Source organism: Nuphar pumila, chromosome 10 (assembly GCF_984573655.1).
Source record: "Nuphar pumila chromosome 10, dmNupPumi1.hap1.1, whole genome shotgun sequence".
Classification (NCBI taxonomy): domain Eukaryota; kingdom Viridiplantae; phylum Streptophyta; class Magnoliopsida; order Nymphaeales; family Nymphaeaceae; genus Nuphar; species Nuphar pumila.
Window position 1 is genome coordinate 77,715,035 of NC_143258.1, and position 11,336 is coordinate 77,726,370.

An 11,336-nucleotide genomic window follows, 5' to 3' on the forward strand; every position below is an offset into this window, starting at 1 on the left:
TGTGAAAATAATAATAATGATACGCAAGAAATATGAGGAAGATGCTGGAAAACAAAGGTACAAGATGCACAACTGATAATACATTTGAAAAGATGTACAGGTATATCCCATCTAGATTCCACTTTATAATGTTTGTTTCAACAGATTGGTGACACCAGTTGGTGGCACCACAAAATGAATTAGCAGATTGGTTTCTGCAAAGGATTGGCTAAGAGACCCTGCACTATATAAAACAACGCAGCAACCATGAGATTTCAGTGATACTAAATATTGGCAATCATATGGGAGCCGATATACAGAGTTTAAAAATGAAACATTGATAAGTAAAGGTACTCATGTGGAATACACAGATGCTGCCAGATACAAATAGAATCAAGTACATACTAGTGTAAAACATACAGATGCTGTCAGATGTAAATGGAATAAAGTATATACTAATGTAGAATATACAGATGCTGCTAGAATAAAGTGAAGTGTATATAAATATAAAATATACAGATGCTGACACAGAATATACAGATGTTTCAATCATGCAAGAGGTGAAGAAGGTGTTATGGAAGTGGATGATAGTGCAGGTGATACTGGAGAGTAAGTCGTGTTGTGTTGCTGGAGTTATGAAACAACATTAGATGATGCTTCATCCAATTTAGTTCTTTCCTTTGCCTGAGTTGATTGCCCAACCCATGAAAACAACTCTTGGAATTCAGGACCAATGCCGAGACCACAGCTTCCAGAGGAGGATAGAGAAGAGAATTGTCCATCTTTCATGCTTTCATACTGATATACCGGTTGGAGATGGAGGTGAACCTGTGTCAAGTAAAAGGCTTCTACTACAATACGACCTGGATGTACTGGAGGATGACTGTAAGTATCATGCATCACCATTTTGACTTATCACATCATTGTTCCTTTGAAATTTCCCTTTACCTCTTGTGCCTTCTTCCATCCCATCTTCATTTCTTGCAACATGAAACAGACTTCCACGTACAGGCTCTAGATTCTCTTAGAGTAACCTAAAGACCTGCTTGATTGATGGCCTGGATATTCCTTCTCTTTTAGTGCACCATTTCACAACTCTTACTATAGTTTGAAGTTGTTCAAAGTCATATGCATCAGAAATTACTGGATCAACCATCTCAGGTAGGCTCGATGCTGATGTCATAAATTTCCTAGACCACTTCACCAGGTTCCTGCTCTCTTGTATTGCTTTCCTAGCTGTGACCAATTCCAGCAACAACACACCATAGCTGTATATATCACTCTTCTCTGTAAGATCCTATGTCATAACATATTCGGGATCCATGTAACCTGGAGTTCCTCGTATATCAGTGTTTATTGGTTCGAAGCTGGCTGCACCAATTTTTGCAGCATGTACAAGGCCAAAGTCTGCATCTTTTGCAATAAAGTTCTCATCCAGCAGAATATTGCTAGACTTTATGTCTCTATGACAGAGAGGAGGATCAAAATAGAAATAAAGGTACTCCAGAGCATTGGCCATATCTATGGCAATACAGACTCTTGTCTTCCGGCTTTATTGGAGGATCCTTCAGGCTTCCATTTTGCATATATTCATACACCAAGAACCTCTCATTTTGATCAACACAGAAACCTCTACAAGCAACAAGATGACGATGATGTAGTCTGCCTAGAAGTTCCATCTCTCTGCAAAACTCATCCTCTACTTGCTCTGAGATTTTATCCATCCTTTTCACGGCTTCTCCATCTCTTTGTAGCTGAACCTTCAGAGCATTGAGGAAAAACCTTCCTGGCACTATTGTGAGGTGATATGGATGGTGTTGCTCTTTCTTTGGAATGTAGACTGGTTGACGATTAGGAACAGGGGAAAACATGGGTGAACTTAGAGAAGGCTCGTGTGTGAACACCTTTGGAGGGATCTCAGACAAATAAGTAGTCTCTGATTTATCAAACATCTCAAAGTAGTGGTGAAGGTGAATGTGATATGGATGCTGTGAAAAAGTGTGTGAATGTGGCAACAAGTGAGATATCAGCTCAGAGTCATTCCATGATATAACTAATGACTAATGCAACTGGAAATCATATCAATAATGTATCTGAAATTAACTTGTCAATTCATTTCCCTAAAAGCAGTCAATGCTTATAATGAATAGTGCAATTCATAGGGGAGTGCAAGTATGTGGCAAATGAGTGGATCAGTTTAACAGTTACTGTAGCAACCATAGATTTATACACAAACTATTTATTGAGATCGTCATCTGTGATAACACACTTACCTGGGGTATCACAGGGGATACTCAGCAAGCCTGAATTGATCAGCTCCAACCAAAACACTTTGCCCTTCTTAATTGGCAGATTGGAGCCAGACACGGATATTAGATCATAACGGCTATTCAATGGTATCAAATCACCAGACCTTGGTAATTCATCAAGGAGTGACTATTTTTATTTTCCAAGATCCATATGAGCCACCTGATATCATTGGAATCCTGCATCATTGAACAACTTGGTATTCCAATACCTGTAATTTCTGGGAATCAGTCGACTTTATTCAGTCTGCTGTAGTTGTTGCTTCGGAAATTGAAGTTTCTGTAATTGCGGGTGCTTCCTAGTCGGCTTCCTCCAGTTAGATGAAAGAAAAACCCAGAGAATAAGGAGCAGAGGAGGAAGAAGAAGAGGAAGTATGAAAGAGGGATGTTGGGGAATACGCGATTCCTGAAGAAGAGAGGGGAAAAGTAATCGTGAAGAAGTAGAAAGGGGAAGGGTGGAAGCGGATGGATTGTGAAGGAGAGATTCAAAGGGGAGATGGGAACCGATGAGGAGGCATCTCGAGAAGTTGTTCTCTGATTCTTGCAAGGAATGCCTCAGATGGAGGAATGAGGAATGGAGAAGAGAGAAGAAGAATCCAGAAGGGAGAAGAGGGGGTGCGGAGGTGATGACGGATGTGTGAAAATGAAGGAAGGGTGCGGTGGTGAGAGCGGATCGAGAAGAAGAAGATGGAGGGGTAGAAGACGATGCTCTAGGGTTCCCTTCTTTGCCAATTTTAAAGAGAATGGAGAGGAATCCAAAAGGGCTTCCGTTGCAGATGGATGGAGGAGAGAGAGAGGGTTTGTTGCAGATCAATGGTCGAGAAAGGGAGCGGATGGTTGCGTGGTGGAGGAAGGCCCTGGGGGAGTTCGGTGGTGGAGATGAAGGAGATAGGGAGAGAGGGGCTGCAAAGAGAGTCGGGTAGCCGACCCTTTGTGAAAATTCTCGAAACCCTAAAAAAATATTTGTAACGAAGGGGGGTTCTTTTAAAAAGAATTTTTTGTAAAAAGGGTTTTCAAAAATGAGTTTTTTAGCAAAAATCGATTTTTAAAAGTTTAAAACTCATTTGTTTTTCTAGTAAATTTTCAATTTTTTTTGAATTTTGTGTTATTTCTCAATTTTTTTTTGTATTTTTATAATAAAATCCTAAGATTTGCAAGAAAACAAAGATTAAAACTAACTTTTTTGTGTTTTTGTAAAATATTTACATAAGGGGAATTTTTCTGAGAATTTAAAAAGCTATTTTGAGAAAATTTCTTCAGAAATGGGTTTGGATCCGAATTTTGAGGAAATATGGATTTAAAGTACTGGATTCGGATCCGGAATAAATTTTGAATATACCAATATGGAATTTAATTCAAAAAATCTGAAGAAATGACTTGATTTTCTTAGAAAACGGGGTTAGGGGCAAAAGGGTCATTTTTACAAAACTTTGAAAATTTTGGGGTTTTCACAGGTGGGTGTACTCTAAAGCTACTCGGCACATAGCCAAGTCCACCGATGGAGTTGTGGATCTCAAAGAGCTAGGACCAGGCGAGCACAATGTTTACATGGGCAACAACTCCTATAGTGATATTTTAGGAGTTGGGTCCTACAGACTCAATGTGGGGGGGACTAGTGCATTGCTTAAAGATGTTCTTTATGTCCCTTTAATGAAGAGAAACCTTGTGTTTGTACCAACCTTGACTGGAAAAGGTTTTGAGGTTCGTTTTATCCCTGGGAAGGTCACTATAGGGAAACATGGTAGAATCCTGTTTGAGGGTAAATTTGACAAAGAACATAGGTTGTTTAAATTAGCCGAGAATAAAGAAAAATTTTCCTCGTATATTGATTGTGCCTTAGTCATTGATGTGAATGCATGGTATAGAAGACTTTGGCATATAAGCCTAAAAAAAATGAAAAATCTGGTACAACAAGGAATAATCCCTAACTTTAATGAATCTAACTTTGAAAAGTGTGAATCTTGTATTTTTAGAAAGATGGCAAGAAAACCTTTTCCACATAATGTTATTCGAGCCACTGAACTGTTAGAAATAATTCATACAGACATTTGTGGGCCTTTTACAGTCCAAACTCATAATGGCATGTTATACTTTATAACATTTATTGATGATTTCTCAATATGTGAATATTTGTATCTCATCAGAAATAAATCAAAAGCACTTGAGAAATTCAAAGAATACAATAATGAAGTTGAAAGACAACTTGGTAGATACATTAAAATTATGAGATCTGATAGAGGTGGTGAATACACCTCAAATGAGTTCTGCAATTATTGCAAAAATCTTGGCATTAATAGGCAAAGAACTGTGCCAAGGATACCGCAACAAAATGGTGTTGCTGAAAGGTGTAATAGAACTGTCTTGAACATGGTTAGATCCATGTTGGCAGGTACTCATCTACTCAAAGTTTTTTGAGGTGAAGTTGAAAATACAGCTATTTATACCTTAAATAGAGTGCCTTGTAAGGTTGTCCCCAAAACTTTATATGAAAGATGGACTGATATGAAAACAGACTTAAATCATCTTAGGAGATGGAGATCTGTAGCTCATATAAAAATCTTAGATCCAACTATGGATAAATTGGATAATAGATCAGCTAGATGTATCTTTATTGGTAATCCAAAAGGATCAAAAGGCTACACATTGTATCACCAAAGACTGAGACTGATTGAGGGTAGAGATGTTGAGTTTCTAGAAAATCTCAACAATGAATCCGGTGATCCAATTGAGGATCCCTTTGATTTGCTATATGATGAACAATTAGGTAATGAACCAGCTGTGGAACAATTATGTAATGGACTCTCTATAGAATAGTTAGGTAATGAACCAACTAATTCTGAACCCTCTACCTCTCAAGGACTAAGTGGTCGTAAAAGGTCTAGAGCTCCTCAATCCTACTTGGATGACTACTATGTATATTTGTGTGAGAAACTCTGTTATTCTGTAGATCTTGATGAGTTGACCGATAATCTCTCATATGCTGATGCAATTAATTCAAAAGAGGCATCAAAATGAAAAAGGGCTATGGATGAAGAAATTGAATCCATTGAAAAGAATCAAGTTTGAGACTTAACTGATCTTCCTAAAGGAAGAAAACCAGTTGGTTGTAAATGGGTTCTTAAGAAAAAATATAAATCTGATGGATCTATAGACAAATTTAAAGCAAGACTAGTTGCAAAAGGTTTTTCTCAAAAGAAAAAAATTGATTATACAAAAACCTATTCACCAGTTGCTAAATTTACGTTCATCAGGATAATATTATCCAAAACTGCTCATCATGACCTAGACATATGGCAGATGGATGTAAAAACCATCTTCCTAAATGGTGACTTAAAAGAAGATATATATATGACCCAGCCAGAAGGTTATGTGATAAATAATGATAAAGTGTACAAGTTAAAAAAAAAACTTGTACGGGTTAAATAAATCGCCAAGACAGCAGTATTTTGTTTTTTACAAAGCCATAACAAAGATTGGATACGAACCAAATCAGTTAGACCACCCTATATCTTGGGAATTAAAATCACCTGAAACAGAGATTCAATGACTCTTTGTCTAAGCCAAGAAAGGTACATTGACTATATTCTAAAAAAATATAGAATGCATGACTCCAAACCTATTGGAACTCTAGATGCAAATGAAGTAAACTTAAGTAAAAATGATTGTCCTGGTGAGGGCCAACCAAGTCTTGAAATTCTTTATGCACAGGCTGTTGGAAGCCTAATGTATGTGATGCTATGTACAAGACCTGACATAAGCTTCTTTGTATGTCTTGTTAAAAGATATCTAAGTAATCCAGGATAACCTCACTAGCAAGCTGTAAAGAGAATATTCTGATACCTAAAAGGTTCTAAAGGCTTGCAACTGAGCTTTCAAGCTAACAACCTTGATTTGATTGGATACTCTGATGCTGATTTTGTAGGGTGTAAAGATGACAACAAATCTACTTTTGGCTACATCTTCCTCTTTGGAAGAGGAGTTGTTGCGTGGTCCTAAAAGAAACAGGGTTGTGTGGCTCAACATACTTAAGAGGTTGAGTATATCGCGTGTAATTCAACCGCGGCGTTTGCAGTATGGATCAACAAGTTCATTAAAGACTTAAAGATAAATTTATTATGTAAACATGTACAAATATACTTTGATAATCAAGTTGCTATTGCTCTAATAAAAAGTGAAGGCAATCTTATGTCCAATTAGGAGATGTTGGTGCATGTGGCCATGTATTGTACGTTGTGCTTATGGATAAGCAGAGTCAATTTTCAAAACAAACCTTTTATTCAAAATCCGTATTTTGATTTATCAAAAACATCAGACTCACCATGATTCTCTCAACCGACTGTTGAGTCGAGAGAGAGAAACCAAAAGCTATATATATTTATGGGACTCGGCCCCTAATACATACGTCCCCACAAAGAAACCAACTCTGTAGAAAGAGAGGCCTTCGAAGCAAACCTCCAAGTCTCTAACAACTTCCACTTTTCTTTTCTTTCTGCTGCTGCCGGAGGTTCTTCTGTTGTGCCAACCTCTACAGCGACTATTAGAAAAGTATACAAGCTAATACCGAAGGGATTTTCAGAACCCATTTCGTGTTATGTTGTCCAAAGCTACCACCGGTTTTGATGACAAATATCATTGGGGAGGTGGATGATTAGTTGCTCTCATTATTTAATTTCTACCAACCTGGACGGTTTCTTCAACATATGCAGATTGCAAATTTACATAGCAATAAAAGAATAGGAAAAGGTAATCTGCCTAATCGACCCATAGAACACCAACACCAGAATCAAAGGAAACCAAGAAAAAAAAAGGAAGAAGGCAGGGAGTCTCCAACAAGGCTGACCTTTCCGGCGATTCACAGCCCGCCTCAATCCGTCCATTCTCCGACGTCAGGTGCAAATCATTTCCCCACCATCGTCGGATCGCTTTCCTTCGAAACCAATTTTTTTCCCATCGACGGTGTATGCTTCTCGGTGGTGAACACCCGTTTTTCACTAAGAAGCGTAAAGATTCGATGGGTTATTTGAGAACTCAAAAATCAAGCCTACCATGTCTTCTTGCTGCCAGTTCTTAATGGCAGGGGTATAGTAGGGATTAAGAAATAAGACGATGAACTTCTGCACTTCAAAAAGTAGGGCTTTATTTTCAACATCGACAGTGGTGCTGCAAATGAACGGATATGGATCGGTCAGGCGTGACCCGAGACTGGATCCAACTTTTTTATATAGTGGATCAGGATCCTATTCATATGTCACAATGGCGTTCCTGATCAAGTTAAACCATGAGACTCCATGATACTGGATCTGCAGGACACAAATAATATCTATTGATTATGAAGTGAAAAAAGTAAATGGATTGGGTTAGACCCTATCTGAATCCGAAAATAGGTTTGGCAATGGACCTACTCTGTCCAAACAGGACAAAAGTTCATATTGAAGAGCATGTTACAATACAAGATACACAAATCCAATTTCAGTTGTATATACTTTTTTATTTTTATTACTACATTTCAGACAACAGGTGATGGTGGTGGTAATCTTTTTTAGGTCATTACGATGAAGACCTAAAGTTGGTGACCTTTGGTTTTGATAGTTTCTTCGGTGAGCAGTGTTGTTAGACTGCGACCATGATCCATTTTATTGTTTGTTCTCAATTAGGACGGCAAACCATCAAAACCTCAAGTCCACATTTTCCTAAACATGGCTTACCCAAACACCTCTAAATTGCATCGTTCTAGAACAAGAACAACGAAATCCATCCCCAAATGCCCCCCATATTTCTCACCAACTCCCTCCTCACAAAGTGCAACCACTTGTCTTTGTTAAAGCTTATTCAAACAGTTTAATAAGTGACCAAGAACAGAGACAAACATGTAAACTTTTAAAACAATAAAATAAAGTAAAAGACACATGCTTATCAATCAAATGGGCGGGCATAAAAAAAAAATGAACTGCAGAACACCAGAGAACAATGCAAATGGTTACCAACCACACAAAATCATTGAAAAAAAATACAAGATTACACGTCTGGAAACTGGTTTTTCCATGAACGTCTTATAGGTAAATCAAATGGGTACCCAACCATACAGCCCTCATTATCATGGGTTTAGATGGGCATCAAGAGATAATTTCCAAATGGGTCAAAATAAACCTTCAAAACTCGTATGGGAAGATGATAGGGAAAAAAAAAGAGAAGAGCATGAAACGAAACCAATATTTTTTTGACATTAAGGAAAGGGAAACGAAAAGGCTTCAGTTGGATAGGGAGAAGGATCAGATAGAGCTAATACAATTGCTTGCCATCATCCTGGCAATCAAACCAATAGGGAAATCACAATCATCACTTCATTCTCCCTAAACCTACAGAAAACCAATTTTATGAAGGAAAAAAAAAAGAGAAAAAAGCAAAGATGGTGGTGGTTATGGGCATCAGATCTCCAAGGTTATGGCATCACTTGACATCAGTTGCAAATTACCCATTTCAGAATGATTCCTCATTTGCCCTCCCATCACCTTATTCTTGTAAGATCACCATATCAGCAGAAGATATAAAAAAAAAGATAATGAAAACCATATGAAAGAACAAACATGAATGAAAAATAAAAGCATGAGGAGAAGAAACAAAGGAGATGAGAGAGAGAGAGGCGCCTCACCCACTAAATAAGAAGAGGTTAGGGTTTTCCATCTAATAAGCGAAGGGGTCGAGGGTCTTCCGTTTATTTTTTAGGGTTTCACTAAGTCCCTTTTGGCAAATAAATCTGCACCGTTGACGTAGATACACATTTAGATGTTAAATCCTGGCCGTTTGTGTCCCATCATCCCGTATTCGGTGCGTTATGTGACTGTGAACGGCGGTTCGACAGCGAGGGGCGCAAATAGGACGAATCATGCTCATCCGAAACCCGACTTGAATGCAGGGCTGAATCTATACACGAAACATATAGAGATGGTAATACTATATATATATATATATATATATATATATATATATATATATATATATATATATATATATATATATATATATAGAGAGAGAGAGAGAGAGAGAGAGAGAGAGAGAGCTGAACAAACCCGGTTTTTCCTTCTGCCCCATTCTGCCCTATAGGTTTTATGATAGATCTGAACGGTTAGATATGTTTAGCATGATTGATTCAGTGAGAATCTACTCTTGGATCATGTTTTTTCTATGAAAAAACATGTTTTTATGAGCAAAAAAAATGGTATCTTAATAGACATTGATTTTAGATCACTGAAAAAACCTGTGAGATTCCGGCCATCCGAAAACTGGTTTCCACTAAACAAAATCTATAAATCACAAGTACCATGTTAGACGTGAGAAAAAAAAACTTAAAACTATGATTTTTGAAAGAGCCTAACGAGACTTGATGAAAAGGAGGACTAAGGAACCCATTACTCATATACAAATCTGAACATAGGATTTGAATCCGAGGCTAATCTAAAACTTAAAAGGAAAAAAAAAATCCAATTAATCAAATCTGAATTCATTCCAAAAGCACATTTGAGATTTTAGTTTAGGGGTACTGGGATTGAGGTGTGAGCCCATTTGGTCCAGAAGCCCACTTTTGGTGCCAATTTTAGAGGAGACCTAGCCCCTAAGACATCTTTGGGAGTGAGAAAGATATACGACTGTACTATTTTTTTGACCGCTCCAAACGAATGAAAAAAACACTTTTAAAAAGTTTTTTTAAAAATACACGTTTTGATAGGAAGATAGAGAAATATTTTTCACCACCACAAGATCTCACTACCACCCATCATCACCCACTTCATAGAAAACCACCTTATCTAGAATGTTTTTTCACTATCCATCACCATCATCTATGTCACCACTACTACTACTATTATCATTTATTATCACCCACCCCCAAAAAATGGCGTCCAAGAAGCTCCACCACCACCCATTATAATTATAAATTTTCACCATATGCCTGCCCTCTCCACCATCCATCACTACCATTCATCACAACCCAACACTACAAGAACCCTGTGGATTAGCGACAACCTAAATCCGTCGCTAATCAGACGCTAATTCGTCGCTAAACTATTTAACGACGGATTAGCGTCGGATTAGCGACAAATAACTTTCATCATGAATTTTTCGATGCTAAGTAGTGCCACAACTTATCCGCCACTAATTTTGTCGCTAAATTGCGACGGATTAGCGACGGATATGATCCATCGCGAGTCCTTCGCTATTTTAAATTAGCGATGAATAATATCCGTCGCTAATCCGTCGTTAAATTTTAAAAAAAAAAAAATTTAAAAATTGCTCGCTGCCAGCGCGTTCTCCGGCAGGGAGCAATTTTTTTTGTACAGAACCGGCGTCGGGATGCTCTTCCACAGCGAGCCAGTCACGGCTGGAGACGGGATCTGGCGAGGAAGACGGGATCCGGCGAGGGTCGTAATGGAGACAGGATCCGGCGCGGGAGAGGCGGGACAGGCGGCGGAGACTGCCGAGGGGCACCGTCGGGAGGAGCGGTCAAGGCAGGCGGCGTAGCCAGGGTTCACGGGGGAGAACTTACAGGAGGCATCGGGCTGGACGACGACGCAGAGGATGGAGGTGCCATTGGTGCCCGAGCAGTCTCCACCGAGAGGTGCCTGAGAATGGAGGATGGAGGTGCCGTCAGGCTGGACAACGAGACGGGGACAGAGGGATCGTTGCAGAGCGAATGCAGAAGTTGGGCGTGGTGCGAGAGGTGCCGTCGGGCTAGACGATGAGACGGGGACGGAGGGATCGCTGCAGAGCGGCTGCAGAAGCTGCGCGTGGTGCGAGAGGTGCCGTCGGGCTAGACGATGAGACGGGGACGGAGGGATCGCTGCAGAGCGGCTGCAGAAGCTGCGCGTGGTGCGAGAGGTGCCGTCGGGCTAGACGATGAGACGGGGACAGAGGGATCGCTGCAGAGCGGCTGCAGAAGCTGCGCGTGGTGCGAGAGGTGCCTGAGAAGGTCGACCTCCGTGATGCGAGAGGTCGTTGCACATCGTCAGAGGAAGGTGGGGATGGTTTAAATCGAACGGGAGGAGGGAAAACAAAGGG

At 39.5% G+C, this 11,336-nt stretch overlaps 2 non-coding genes and 1 pseudogene across 2 annotated transcripts; all 3 read right to left on the reverse strand.

Moving 5' to 3' along the window:
- Window positions 1-772: 772 nt before the first annotated feature.
- Window positions 773-1,931, reverse strand: LOC149826926 (putative receptor-like protein kinase At1g49730 pseudogene; annotated as a pseudogene).
- Window positions 1,932-8,548: 6,617 nt separating this feature from the next.
- Window positions 8,549-8,632, reverse strand: LOC149826927 (small nucleolar RNA Z102/R77). The gene has a single exon (XR_016438316.1). It is a non-coding gene; the product is annotated as a small nucleolar RNA Z102/R77 (small nucleolar RNA).
- Window positions 8,633-8,702: 70 nt separating this feature from the next.
- LOC149826928 (small nucleolar RNA Z101) lies at window positions 8,703-8,788 on the reverse strand. Its single transcript, XR_016438315.1, has one exon. It is a non-coding gene; the product is annotated as a small nucleolar RNA Z101 (small nucleolar RNA).
- Between the last annotated feature and the right edge of the window lie 2,548 nt (window positions 8,789-11,336).